Below are 14,889 nucleotides of genomic sequence, written 5' to 3'. Positions count from 1 at the left end.
ATATGAATAGGTGTGTGGCTTAGTATTTATTTCAGCTCGTTTAAACGTTAGCTATATATAAATAGTATTTAGAGGCGTTAGCAGAGGCCTTTACAATAGTAGGCTTTAAGAGATTTGTTTAACAGTGGTAACATAAAAATATCTTAAAAATAAATACTGTGTATGTTAACAGGTTTTAAAAATACGTGAACTGTGACAAAACGCGACAATTTATCGGTATCGAAATATTCTTATGGGAATAGTAGGCTTTAAGAGATTTGTTTAACAGTGATAACATAAAAATATCTTAAAATTAAATACTGTGTATGTTAACAGGTTTTTAAAAATACGTGGAACTGTGACTAAACGCGACAATTTATCGCTATCGTAATATTCTTATAGGAACTGATTACTGTAAGGTGTGACCAAAATGCCTGAGTATTTTTTTCTGTTTGGTGCCGGTGAAACGGTCACAAGTAAGACCACTCAGCCTATATGAATAGGTGTGTGGCTTAGTATTTATTTCAGCTCGTTATATACGTTAGCTATATATAAATAGTATTTAGTGGCGTTAGCAGAGGCCTTTACAATAGTAGGCTTTAAGAGTATTTTAACAGTAGTAACATAAAAATATCTTAAAAATAAATACTGAGTATGTTAACAGGTTTTTTTTTTTTTTAAATACTTGGAACTGTGACTTAAACGCGACAATTTATCGCTATCGAAATATTCTTATGGAAATAGTAGGCTTTAAGTGCTTTGTTTAACAGTGTTAACATAAAAAATAAATGCTGAATGTTTTAACAGGTTTTAAATACATGGAATTGTGACTAAACGCGACAAATTATTACTATCGAGATATTCTTATAGGAACTGTTAACTGTGAGGTGTGACCAAAAATGCCTGAGTATCGATGTCAAGAGTCACTGCCGCGAGTATCGATAGTGGCCTTAGTGACCCGATATCGCGGCATGACAATCGAAAAAAGCCAGCATGGCTGGTTTGTTTACATTTTTAGAATTTACAAGTTTGCTAATAAAATTTTCTTTTCAGGTATTTCGCGGCTTTCTGCCAACAGGATTTGGAGTTGCCGCATCCACAGGAAGGCGTCCAGTGTCGATGGAGGTGTACCAGCCAGCGGAGTCGGCGAAGTTAAGTAGCAGCAAGTTTCCAATCCACAGGGGAGAAAGTATCGTCAGAGTTTTTGCACGCTGTAACTTACAAGTCTTTTCCTCTCGTACTAGGAGTGTGTGTTGCAGCACGTGTCAGCCTCATTCAAAGCCTCTGGAGAGTCCGGATTAATGTGGTTGGCAATTTCAGATACAGCCAGCTGTAGATTAGCGACGCCAACTTCAGGAGAGTCCACCGTCGGTTGTTGGCCAATTTGAAACCGAGTTTGCTGTGGATACTGGATGCACGCTGACCCCAAGGGAGCAGTGGCAGAAGGAGCTGGTCCAGCTGGATATGATAAGGACTCGTGGGAGCAGGAGGCGCTAATCCAGGATGTAGTGGAGGCCAGTGTTTTAGCGACTTCAAAGCAGCCCAAACCAGTGGCCGCGGTGGATCCAGTAAAATCAGCTCGGGGCAAACCAGTTGTAGAGCATTCAGCTGTACTGCCCAGTGAGTCCAGAGGTGCAGAAACTTGAGTGTCGTTGTAAACAGTGCGTTTTTGTACGTGTGGTCGCATGTTGTTAATTAAAGTCTTTTTTCCCTCGCCAGGTGGAAGCATCTCGTGTACATGCAGATTTGACCGCTTGTCTGCGTTGGAGTTAGAGGCTTCAAGAACGCTTGGAGCAGCAGCTTGGTGATGGATAGTGGACGAAGGTGGAACAATTTGGAGATACTCTTCTCTCACACCAGGAGTGAGTAGCACAGCCACATCAGTTGCTGCCGACGATTCCAAGGGATCCGGATTAGCGCCGTCAATGATTTGGTCGAGGGGCAATCTTGGAGCAGCATCACTGTTGGTGTGTGGACATCTAGGAGTGACCTTCGTTGAAACCTGTAGATTTGAGTGAGAAAAATTAGGGGTGACGGCCATGGTTTTTTGGACCGCCACAGATAAATCTGTATCATATGAATCTAATAATTCTTCTTCCAGGTACAGTTTCAGCCTGTTCAGGCCAGCTTGAAGCTGCTGCTCTGGAGTTGGCGTGCGGACCTCGGATGGTAGTAGCGGGCTCATAATAAGCCTCTGGATGTACTCTGGCTGAAACCTGATGATATGGGCCATGTCTACACGGCTAATCGTGCCACTCCTGACTGACCGTGACATGTTGTTGACCCAGTCCATCGACGGCCTTTCCTGGGGTACGCCGGTCGCTAACGCTAGTTCCTGTTTTTGCCTAGCCTGGCTTTCACGATGTTCTATACGCAGCTGTGCTTGCTGCAGATTACGCTGTTCCTGTTCTTGTTGTTTAAGGCGAATTAGAGTTGGAATTTGCTGCTGGAGTGTTACCGGCTGCTGTAGAAGTAAACGCCGCAAAGGCTCAAAATGTTTTTCGAGTTGTTTCGTGTAGATTGGCAAGTCTTGGTTATCCGGATTAAATAGATTCAAGAGAAGATTTCTCACTTCTGTGTTCGGGTGTGCAAGGAGTGAGTTGGCGAGCCTGCCACTGGCTTCGTCAAATACTTCTTGCACAGACTTCACGTTGTAAGAGCTTTGTATGTCCTTATTCCTCATATAACGGCCAGCTTGCACAGTCCAGCGTAACATTTTGTTGTGTGAAACCTCTATTTTACCAAATTGTGTTTTTGAAACCAGTGGACCCCAGACAGGGAGTGCGTACTGCCAGGTTGGCGCGATTAATTGTTTATATAGTAGTGCTTTACTTGAAGCTGGGAGTTTGCTCTGCTTACCCAAGATCCAGCTCAAACCATAAACAGCATTTCGCACTCTGTTTGATAACTGGGTGGTATGGTGATTTAATTTTAGCCTCCTGTCTAGTAAATTTTTTTTTAAGTTTACTCAACGACACTCAGGAGAAGACTGTTGATCAGAATTCCCTGGTCGTTATATTTATTGCCCTCTGATTACATGTATTGTAATATTTAGGTACATTAAATGGCGGGAAATAGTATATACATTGCATTTTTATGTGTTAGTGTATTATGTCTATTTTTGGTTTTTAGCTATTTTGTAAGTTTTAAAGCTAGATTATGTGTTAGTATATTTTGGGTTACATTTGGGATTTTTTAGTTTAGGGTCACACTGTAATTTATTGTAAACATTGGTGGTAGTAATTTTAAGCGTGTTTTCTTTTCCCGCAGTAATATTTCTCGCCGACTGATTTCTCGCCGCCGTGTCCTCCCCCGCCGCGGTCTCCTCCCCCGCCGCCGTCGGTTCCCCCGCCGCAGTCCTTCCCCCGCCGCCGTCATTTAGTAAGAGCCGCCGTCGCAATCGCTCCCGGATGATTTGATAGCAAGCAAAACAATTGTGGCAGGTGAGTTTTTTGTTTTGTTTGCATCTCTTTCAGCACTCTTCAGTAGACTTTTGGCCGGATCCGCAATGCGTTTGTGGTAGGTAAGTTTTTTTTCAAGTTTACTCAACGACACTCAGGAGAAGACTGTTGATCAGAATTCCCTGGTCGTTATATTTATTGCCCTCTGATTACATGTATTGTAATATTTAGGTACATTAAATGGCGGGAAATAGTATGTACATTGCATTTTTATGTGTTAGTGTATTATGTCTATTTTTTTTTTTTTTAGCTATGTTTAAGCTTAAAGCTAGATTATGTGTTAGTATATTTTGGGTTACATTGGGATTTTAGGTTGAGGGTCACACTGTTATTTAATATAAACATTGGTGGTAACAATTTTAAGCGTGTTTTCTTATCCCGCACTAACATTTCCCGCTGTCTAATTTCTCGCCGCAGTATCCTCCCCCGCCGCAGTCGCCTCCCCCGCCGCAGTCCTTCCCCCGCCGCAGTCAGGAGCCTCTTGTTTTGATCGCCGCAAACATTCCAGTGTGTTTTGCCAGTGGCCGAGAGAAGCTTGGGTCAGGTGAGTGTGATTTTGTTTTGTTTTGTTTCTGTGTTTCTCTCAGCAGTCAAATTTGGCCGAATCCGCAATGCGTTTGTGACAGGTAAGTTGGAATAGTCGCAGTGGATGCTTGTTGACGGATGTGTTTATGTTTTTGATTTTAGTTATAGCGCATTTAATTATAATTTATTTTATTTCTTGCAGATTTCCATCGCGAGTCTTCTTCTTGCTTGTCAGAAGCCAAGATACCATTTGTGGCAGGTAAGTGGCTTTTAATTTAAATTGATTTATTGCACAAGTGTTATAATTTTTAATTTGTTATTGTGCAGGCGCAGCTGAAGTTTTTACTGGGACTGACTCGCTCTATTGGCATGTATTAATGTTTTGGGTTATTTTTTTTTTATAGTGCGTTTAATTTTAATTTTTCCTTTTTGCATTTTTCGCAGAGTCGTCCACCGCAGCAGTCATAGCCCTTCGGAGGCCAAGAGGAACCGTTTGAAGCAGGGAAGTAGCTTTTAATTTAGATTTATTTGTTGCGCATGTGTGTTATAATTTTTGTTTATTTTTTCCGCAGGCGCTGCCGGAAATTGGTTGGGCTGGATCGCTTATGTGGCAGTTACGTTTGTGTTTTGATTTTATATTACTCAATTATTTTGATTTAGAGCACATTTTCTTTTTCCCTTTTTTTCAGGTTCTTCCATCGCAGCAGTCAGAAAGGATTTCCCTTTTTTTTCCATGGCCAAGAAATCATTTTAGCCAGGTGAGTAGCTTTTAGTTTAGATTTATTTATGTGTTAATATTTATTATTTTTTAATTTTCAGGCGCCGCATTTTGGTACTGGATCGCGTTTATGTTAGTTAAGTTTATGTTTTAAATTTATTTATTGTGCGTTTGGTATGTTATATGTTAATCATTTTAATTTTTATTATTTTACAGGCGCAGCGGAGGATTTTTTTGTTGTTGCTGGATCATACATGAGTCAGATAAGTTTATGTTTTTATTTTGTTTTTAGCGCATTTAGTTTTAAGGATTTTTTGTTTTTATTTCCCGCAGATTCGTTCATAGCAGCAGACTCAGATTTTCGGATGCCGGAATACCTTTTAAGACAGGTAAGAAGCTTTTATTTTAAATTTGTTAATTGAGTAAGTGTTATATTTTTATTTGTGTTATTTTTTAGGCGCAGTGGAATTTTTCTGATGAATACTGGATTGCATTTATTGTCAGGTGTTTTAATTTTGTATATTGCACGTTGTTTTAAATTTTTATTTATTATTTATTTAATTTGTTTTTAATTTATGTTTCTTGCAGGTTTGTCTGCCGCAGTCGTCACAGCCGTATTTTCTTCTTTCTCCGCAGTTGCAATCGTCAGGAATCACAGGAAATGGTCAACCCAGCCAGGTTGTGCTTAGTTGGCTTTGGATAAGGATATTGATGGATTTAGTGGCGCGCTGTCTGGAATATGAGGGACCAGTGAGGATGGACAAATCCCCCGCCGCAGTCGTCTAGGCTTGGACCAGAAGAATTCGATGGCTGTGTCAGATAAGTTTATGATTTAATTATGTTTATTGCGAGTTCAGTTTTAAAGAGTTTTTAATTTTTATTTCTCGCAGATTTGTCCATGGAAGCAGTCACGGATTGTCGGATGCCAAAAAGCCCTTTAAGGCTGGTAAGTAGCTTTTGGTCTAAGTTTGTTAATTGTGTATATGTTAATCGTTTTAATTTTTTATTATATCACAGGCGCAGCGGAAGATTTTTTTTGTTGTTACTGGATCATATTTGAGTCAGATAAGTTTATAGTATAATTTTTATTTAATGCGCATTTAGCTTTTGTAAATTTTTGTTTTTATTTTATTTTTAGCAGATTCTTCCATCGCAGCAGTCGGAGTTTGGAGGCCAAAAATCATTTTATGCAGGTAAGTAACTTTTAAGTTTAGATTTATTGATTGCGCTTGTGTATTTTTTTAAAATTTTTTTCTTTTTTTTTTTCTGTAGACGTATCCCTCGCCGCAGTCGTGTTTACCAGGACCCTGGCAAGCCCAAGCGTGGTTCTGGCTGTGTGTTTGTATGGAATTTACTCGTCGCAGTTTTTATGTGGTTGGGGTAGGTAAGTATTTATTGTTTTGACTTTGTTTATTGTGAGTGTGATTTTTAATTATGTTATTATTTTTAATTTTTACAGGCTTGTCCCTCGCCGCAGTCGTGTGGAATTCCCTCGCCGCAGTCAAGGTGTGGTTGGGGTAGGAGGTGTGTTTTGTTTTGCATTTGTTTATTGTGAGTGTGTTTTTAATTATGTTGTTGTTTTGTTTTTTACAGATGTATCCCTCGCCGCAGTCGTGTGCACCTGAAGCCGGTCAGGAGCCCAATTGGGTTCCAATAATGAGACTGTGTGGAATTCCCTCGCCGCAGTCAAGGTGTAGGTTGGGGTAGGAAGTGTGTTTTGTTTTGGTTTCGTTTATTGCGAGTGTGTTTTTAATTATGTTGTTATTTTGTTTTTTTTGCAGGTGAATCCCTCGCCGCAGTCGTGTGCACCCGAAGCCGGGTAGGAGCCCAAATGCGTTCCAATAGTGTGTCTGTGTGGAATTCCCTCGCCGCAGTCAAGGTGTGGTTGGGGTAGGAAGTGTATTTTGTTTTGGCTTTTTTTTTTATTGTGAGTGTGTTTTTAATTATGTTGTTATTTTGTTTTTTACAGATGTATCCCTCGCCGCAGTCGTGTGCACCCGAAGCCGGTCAGGAGTCCAAGCGTGGTTCAGACAAGTGAATTTGTTTTGTTTTTATTTGTTATAAATGATGTGTTTTTAAATATGCCCTTTTTTCCCGCAGGTTCGTCCATACGAGCAGATTGAAGTCGTAGCGCCACCCCTCTCCGCAGCTTCAACCATCATGAATCGCAAGGATGTTCCACCAATTAGGCTGACCCTAGCTGGCAGTAAGGAAGGGAAGATACCCCGCTGCCGTCGCCTTTCTTTGGATCAGAAAGGAGTCCATCGGCTGTATGCGCGCCTGTGTGTTCGCGCAGAGCGTGTCCCTCGCTGCAGTCGTGTCCGGAGATCCTTGTAGGAGTTCGTTGCATCAGTTTTCACCGTCATGGTCAATCAGAGGCGCGACCAATCAGGCAGCGCGAGGCCTTTCCTATGGCCAGGAAAGCTGTCAAGGCAGGAACTTATGCTTGTGCAGATCAGGCTTTTCATCTATATGAGGTATTACAGGTGAGTGCTTTGTCTGTCAAATTTTATTGGGTCTGTCTTGGTCCTTAATGTCCTCTGCGTTTATTGGAGAGTCGACTCTTGCAGCAAGGACACCAAGGGAAAGCTGTGGTTGACAATGACCCTTAATCGCGTTTCGTGTGTCTTGTTTAATGTACCCATTGCATGCTTCATTTTGGGAGAGTCAATCGCAGCAAGGACCCCTTTTTGGGAGAGCTGCACATGGCAAGGACCCCTTACTGTGAGCAGGCATTTTGCGTTCTTTGCCTGGGCTTCGCATTTTGGAGAGTCGACCCACACAGCAAGGACCCCAAAGGAGAGCTGTGGTCGATAAGGACCCTTAATCGTTTACAGTGGCATGAATGCTATTTGTGTTTACTATAGCTAAGGTTGGGAGAGCTAATTGTGGTAAGGACCCCTTATTGGGAGAGCCGCAGTTTGCAAGGACCCCCCATTGTGAGCGTTGAAGACTTTTTTAATTTTATTTGCAACTTTGTTTCACTGTGTGAGAGAGTCAATCTCCTTAGTAACATCAGTAGAAACCCCTTTTGGCTCAGTTTAGGAGAGTCAAGTGCAGTAAGGACCCCTTAATTTGGGAGAGCTGTGCATGGCAAGGACCCTTTATTATGAGCATCATTTTGATTTTTGATTCAGTTCACGCGTCCATGCGTCTGTGTAGAATTCATTCGCCGCACTCGGCGTGTGGTTGGGGTAGGTAAGTGTATTTTATTTTGGCTTTATTTATTGTGAGTGTGTTTTTAATTATGTTATTTTTTTATTTTAACAGATGTGTCCCTCGCCGCAGTCGTGTACGCCGGAAGCCGGGCAGAAGTCCAAGCATGGTTTAGATGGGTGAATTTGTTTTTGGTTTTAATTGTTATAAATGTGTTTATATTTATGTAATTTTTTCCCCTCGCAGTCATGTCCAGCCGGGCTCGTTTTTGTGAGCAGGATCCATTTGTGAATTTTATACGAGCAGTACATGGCTCGGGAAGGCAGTTCAAGTCCTCCAGAAGAACGCAAGGACAGTTTGGAGTCGTCCAGGACAGGAGCAGGTGTTTGTGGATAACTGGTAATCTATTGATGAGCCCATTTTTGAGTTTAATTTTGACCCCTTTCCCCTTTTTATTGTATTTTTTTAATTTGTTGAGTAGTATAGGGTTTGTTGTCCTATGTGGGTTTGAAAATCAGGTATAATTATCCTTATGATGCCGTGAGGTTGCCCTTCCATTTTGTCAAGTAGTTCTTCTCGTGTTATTCTTCCCTCTCTAAAAAGTTTATTGTATTTGTTAATAAGCATTTCACACCATCTCTCTGGGGGTTTAGTTTTTAATGCCTTTTTTCTCTCGTTTTTCTTTTTAATCTCCTTTTCGTTTTCTTCTAGTTCCTCTCTCTCGTCTGTTAGTCGCAGTAATGTAGGAAGACTTTTTCTAAATTTTTCCCTTAATTTATTCAGTATTTGTTTTTCCTCACTTTCCGTGTAACCGTATGTGCTATTGTAGGTGGGCTCTATTGGTGGTTCAGGGATATTTGCTCTTGCTGAAGCAGGTATTTTTGGTATTGATCTAGGTATCTGGATCTGCTCGCCGCTAGCCTTTTGGGGATATACGGTTTTAGGATGAGATCTCGTATAAGTGGATTTCTGTGGGTTGTTGTTGAGATCGCAAACCTTTGGCTAGAATGAGCAAAGACTTCTGAGAAAGATTTGATGTTGTGTATTTCTCTGATAGTGGATTGTTTTGTGTACCTAGATGCATTAATAGATTTTCTTATTAGCTTATTCTCCACGGTTTGAATTTGTTTGGCGCTTGTTTCTGATATTAAGGACCCCCAAACAGCTATTGAGTAGTGCCAGATGGGCGATATTATTTGTTTAAAGAGAAGTGTTTTGGTGTTGTCAGGTAGTTTGCTTTTTTTGCCTAGTAGCCATTCTAGTTTTTTATAGCTTGAGAAGATTTTTGCTCTTAATTGTGAGACGTGTGATTTAAGAGTAAGTTTTTTGTCCAAGATAACCCCCAAGTAGCGTTGCTTGTTTTGTTTCATTGTCCTTTGTCCGTCAACAAGTGGGGTAGTATACGGGTGTTCCTTTCCCCTTAAGGAAAATAGTATGTGTCCCGTTTTTTTCGCGTTTATTGAGATATCCCACTGTTTAGCCCAACTACAGTATTTGCTGAGGTATTTGTTGCTCAGCTCAGTGGCTGTGTTTGCTGTTGAAGCCCTGCTGAGGATGACGGTGTCGTCTGCGTATGTGGCAAGTAGCATATTCTTAGGGAAGTAGTTTGGGAAGGACCTTTCATAGCTGGGGTTAGTTAGGATTGGAAACGGCATGTCAGATGTGAAAACTGAGAATAGTATAGGTGCTAGGTTTCCACCTTGGGGCACTCCAGCTGTTATTTTGCATGTTTTTGATGTAGTTCCGTTGCCTAGCTTTACACAGAATGTTCTGTTCTGTAGGTAGTTTTCTAGGACGTTGAACATGCAGATAGGGAGAAGTTTAGACAGCTTGACAAGGAGTCCATCATGCCAGACCCTGTCAAATGCCTCTGAAACATCGACAAAGGTTGCAGAGCACACCTCTTTCTCTTCAAAGGCCTTTAAGATAAATTGTGTTACTCTGCTTAGTTGATGTTCAGCACTGTGTTCCTTTCTAAAGCCAAACTGGTGATGAGGAATAGCTTTAGCAAAGGATTCAGTCTCGAAAAGCCTGACCATTAGGATCTTTTCGAGTATTTTGGAGAAGCTGGGTAAGAGGCTTATGGGTCTGTAGGAGCTTGCACAGGAAGGGGATTTTCTTGGTTTAAGGATCATAGTGATTGTTGCGTGTTTCCACTGGCTTGGAAAATGACCTGTTTGTAGAATCCTGTTGTATATAAGAACGAGGTACAGTCTGGCTTTTATTGGTAGAGTTTTAATCAGTTTGTTGTCAACTTTGTCATGTCCAGGGGCTTTTTTATTTTCTAGGACATCAATTAGCGTATTAAGTTCCGCTAATGTGACTGGCCTATAGTTGTTGTGATTCTGCGCTCTTGTCATTGCTGCGTTAGTCGTTTTATAGTTCGTTAGTTCCTTTTTAATTTGTTCTCTGTCTGTAGTTTCGTTCCTTAGGTTTGGGGTGAATCGGGACTCTAGGTGAAGTGCAAGGACTTCGGCTTTTTCATCCGCAGTCTTGGTCCAGAGGCTGGCTGGTGTGGGTTTATTAGGGTCAACTTCCTTTTTAAGTGGCCAGCAGGGTTGCTCTTGTCTCTTAATTGTATTTGTCATTTTCCATAGTTTGTCCATTTTGTATCTGTCTGTAGGGTCAATATCTTTTATTTTGTCATTTATATTTTTTTCCCTTAGTTTTTTAATTTCCTTAGCCAGTTTATTTTGCGCTGCTTTGAACCATGTTTTTGCTTCTTTCGTCCCTGTAGCTCTGTATATTTTGTTGAGTTCTCGTTTTTGGTTGAGTAGGTTGAGGGTTCTTTCGTCAAGCTTTATTAGATTAGGGTTTTCCTTATGTCTATTGTTGTTTCTGTTTTGCGTGTGGGTTTGTGGGGTTGCTTCTTTGGCTGAAGTGTTGATGTTTCTCATGAGTATGTCAATGCAGTCTTCTATGTCCTGCCCTGATTTAATGTCTGTATTTAGTAGAATTTTGTCCTCCAGTAGTTTTTTGAATTTAGGAATGTTAGTGTTTTTTGTAATTATTGTAGTCTTTGCTTTTTCCTGCATGATGTTGGTTTTATTGAAGTTAATAGTGAGCAGTAGGGGAACATGGTCAGAGCTGAGGTCTTGAGAAGAAGTGATGTGGAGACATTGCCTTCTGAATCCTTTGTAGATGGCGAAGTCAAGTGCTGAAGGCTGTTTCCTGCTGTCAAATGGGTAGTGGGTTGCTTCGCCAGTGGCTAGAGTCTGTAGGTTTCTTGTTGCTTGTAGACTGTCGTGTAGGTGTCTGCCCCTTTCACAAGAGCGGTAGTTTCCCCAATTTGGGTGTTTGGCATTCCAGTCCCCGCCCAGGATAAATTTTGAATTGCCACCCAGTACTTCCTTGAAGTGGTTGAACATTTTGGTAAAATGATTTGGACTCCATTTGTAGGTAGGTGGGCAGTATATGGGGGCAATAATAATCATATCAGCTCTAATACCGCTTGACGGGATGAGGACTATTGGTGAGCTTTGGAAGGACTCCGTTTCTATTGGGTTTAAGGCCGTGTGCCTTATGTTTTGATTGACTATTATGGCTGTGCCGCCCTTTCTGTTTGAATTTGGATTGCGTGAGTAGTATGTGTGGAATCCTGGGAAGTTAAGGGCTGTTGAATTTGGGTGTAGCCTGGTTTCGATGACCATCATTATTTGAATTTTTTCTTTTACTATAAAGGCCTCTATTTCATTTTTCTTATTTCCTGCTCCACAGGCATTCCAGAAACATAGTTTTAGTGAGTTTGTGTTATTGTTGTTTGTAGTGTGTGTCATACGGTAGGGTTTTTTACGGCTGAATTAATGTGTTTTGTTTCCTAGTTTGAGCTTCCTATTAATGTCATTATTTTATTAATGAAATTGTCCAGTTTAATTTCTAGGCTTTCAATCCTTAATTCTAGGGCGTGGCTGAGGATATTATTTTCCATCGGAATTGGTTTGTTATTGGGTTTTGATTCTTCAGGGGAATTTTTATTTTCGATTGTTCTAGGTTTGAAGAAAGCTCTAGCAGCTCGGCTAGTTGTCGGGGGGCTTTCCCCAGCTTTCTGGTTTATTTTGGGGAATCCTGGGGGGGAATTTTTTCCTTGGGAGTCTATTTTTTTATTTTTCTCTCGTAGTCCTTGTTGAAATTTTTTTAAGTGTTGCTCGGCTGGGTTTTTTTTTGTTATTTTGGGTTCCTTTTCTCTCCGTAAGCGGTTGAGCCTTTTTTGGATGGCGGTGTCATGGTGTGAGGGGCGGTGGGTAGAGGGTTTTCTCCTTTCTTTGATATCCCGGAATGGGTTTTGCCGTGTGTTTGCAGCTGGCGGTTTAGGGTAAGCATGAGTGAGGGGTTGGGGCCTGATTTCCCTTCTGGTTTCCCTGAATTCTCCCAGATTTATTTGGTTAATAAATAATGAGTTTTTTTCCTTTTTATAGGCTGGGCAGCCCCTGTACGAGCTGACATGCGCCCCCGAGCAGTTTGCGCATTTAGCCGGAGTTGATCTTGGTTTTAGACAAACTCTAGTTTCATGGTTTCCGGCGCACTTCATACACCTAGGGCCTTTTAGGCAGTGGTTTCTGGAGTGGCGGAAACCTTGCAATTGTAGCATTGGACAGGCTCTCGAGTTTTATGCATCCTTTCCACTTTGACGGTTTGGTTGCCCAGGACCTTCAAAGTGAGTATACTTTTATGGTCTCCGTCAGGCTGTGTTCTATTTCAACTTTGTGTAATTTCATAGGTACCCCAGATGTCCTATTTTTCATACACTGTATGAAGCGGGTTTGATACCCAATTTTCTGGAGCTCGTCTATGACCCATTTGTAAGGCGTGGAAGGATGCAAGTGGCGTATGACTACGTAGAAGCCCTTTTCTGCCCGCGCCTGGTGGGTGTGGGCTGAGATGCCATTTTCTACAAGTACCTGTTTAATTATTTTATAAGATTTAAAGTCAACAGCATTGATTTGCACCCCATTTCCCTTGTGGTTCTAGTTTTGTAGCTAGAAATGCCCGCCCTATAATTAAATTTTTCTAGCAGCGGTACTATCTGTGTAGTACTAGCTACTTGCAGTGGTGGTACTTTCCTGCTGGAGGGCACTGTCCTCCAAGGATGGAGGTCTGCATCTGTTGTTTTTTTGGGGGGGGAATTATAGCTGTCTCTAGTGAGATGCTATTTTTTCTGCGTTCGTCCGCTATGAAATTGGCTATGCTACTTTTAAAGATTGGGGTCTCAATGTCCAGGTTTCTGTAAGTAGTATTTTCAGCAAGTTTACATTGCTTTTTGGCAGGGGTTTCGTCAGGGGTAATTTCATTTATGTCCAAACATCTTTTTCCAGGAGTTTTTAAATAGTCTTCTGTGGCTGTAGTCTTATGGTCTACTGGTCTGGTGTCTTTGACTATTTCTGCGTATGTGGTCAGCTTTCGTACAGGATTGTCGGGGTAGAACAGACTGCGCCTGGCGGTGTTGTGGCTGGTTAAATTGTTTGGGGCGCGGAAACGTTGCTCTTTAGGAGGAGGGGACAAGGGTAAAGCATAGAGGGGTTTATTTACTAGGGGGGGCGATCTTTTCCGTTTGTCAGCTGGTGTCGGTGGGTTCGCATGTTTTGATTGTGTTGTATTGGCAGGATTTGGTATGATGTTGTTAATTTGGTCTAATATTGCTTTTGTTAGTGTTGCCGGGTCGACTAGGGAGCCATTTGGTATATTTCTTAGGGATGGGGGACAAGGTTGCCAGACGTCCGTTTGTGCAGGGTTGGGTTCTATGTTGTTTGCTGTTTTGTTTGATTTTTCTGTATCGGTCTTGGTATTTTTGTTAATGCGTTTGGTGATTTTATCTTCAGGGTTGGGTGTGGTAGTTGTATTTGGTGTGTGGGTATTTATGCTTGTTTGTGTGACAGTCATTTTACAAATGTTATCGTCGGGAAATGTTGCGGCAGTAAAATGTTTTTCCTGAGTGTCTATGTGTGTGGAGGGAGTAGTTTTATTTAGTGTGTTGGGAATTATTCCTTTGCTTGTGAATATAGTGGAGTCTTGTGAGCGCCTGTTTATTTTGCCATGTTTGTTTAGTGAAAGAGGTGTTGAGTGTGTGCTTGTGTTTTGTTTGTTTTTATTGTTTGTGTGTGTGTCTGGAGATGTGGAGATGTCTATAGATGTGATGTCTTGTATTGATGTTTTTGCGACGCTACTTTTGGCGCCTATACTGTGTTTGTTAATATTTGAAGGCGGGAGAGAAGCAAGATGAGAGAGAGTAGTGAGCTTGTTGTTTTCCTTTGCGTCTGTGTGGGTGTTTAAAGCGCGTTTGGTTTTGGCGGCATGGTGGTTGTTGCAGGTGTTTGTGAGAGAGGGAGAGGCGTTTTGTGTGGTGAGAGAGGGTATGATTTGGTTGCTTGTTTGTAAGTGTGAGTGAGCGTTGTTTTCCATTTTTGGGGTTGTTTGCGTTGGTGAGTTGGCGTCATTATTTTTGGCGCCTTTTATGCTTGTTTTTTTGTTTGTGAGCGAGAGAGAAGTTAGGTGAGAGAGAGTGGTGGGCTTATGGTTTTCTTTTGTGTCTGTGTGAGTGTTTAGGACGAGATTTATTTTGGCGCCATAATAGTTATTGCAGGTGTTTGTGAGAGAGAGAGGAACTTTTTGTGTGGTGAGAGAGGGTTTGGTTTGGTTGCTTATTTGTAAGTGTGAGTGAGCGTTGTTTTTCATTTTTGGGGTTGTTTGACTTTGTATGTTGGCGTCATCACTTTTGGCGCCTTTGTCGCTTGATTTAGTATTAGTGAGCGAGAGAGGGGTATGATGAGGAAGAGAGTCGGGTTTGGGTTTTGAGGAATTTACAATTTCAGCGGCTTTGTTGGCTGCTTCGTTGAGAAATTTTTTAATTTGTATAAATTTCTGTGTAATGAGGGGATCCTCATCGTTTTCCTGTAATTCCATTAGGGTAGTGTCGTCGTCTGATTTTATTGGACCCTCAGTGAGTGCCGAAATATCCATGAATAAAGGAGTTGAGGGATATTCGGGGCTGGAACTTAGTGAAACAATATCACCCTCGCTGCAGGTGACCGAGGAGATTGAACTGTTGGCCATTTA

At 41.5% G+C, this 14,889-nt stretch overlaps 1 long non-coding RNA gene across 1 annotated transcript; it reads left to right on the top strand.

Annotated features, from left to right (window-relative positions):
* Window positions 1–5,196: 5,196 nt before the first annotated feature.
* Window positions 5,197–9,641, top strand: LOC128265943 (uncharacterized). Its single transcript, XR_008268958.1, has 9 exons — window positions 5,197–5,876; window positions 5,956–6,067; window positions 6,143–6,207; window positions 6,277–6,393; window positions 6,465–6,580; window positions 6,653–6,717; window positions 6,784–7,881; window positions 7,954–8,018; window positions 8,086–9,641. It is a non-coding gene; the product is annotated as an uncharacterized LOC128265943 (long non-coding RNA).
* Window positions 9,642–14,889: the final 5,248 nt, after the last annotated feature.

This window comes from Drosophila gunungcola, unplaced genomic scaffold, assembly GCF_025200985.1.
Source record: "Drosophila gunungcola strain Sukarami unplaced genomic scaffold, Dgunungcola_SK_2 000187F, whole genome shotgun sequence".
NCBI lineage: Eukaryota > Metazoa > Arthropoda > Insecta > Diptera > Drosophilidae > Drosophila > Drosophila gunungcola.
Note: the sequence above shows the minus strand (reverse complement) of the source record. Positions and strands in the feature narration are given on the sequence as shown.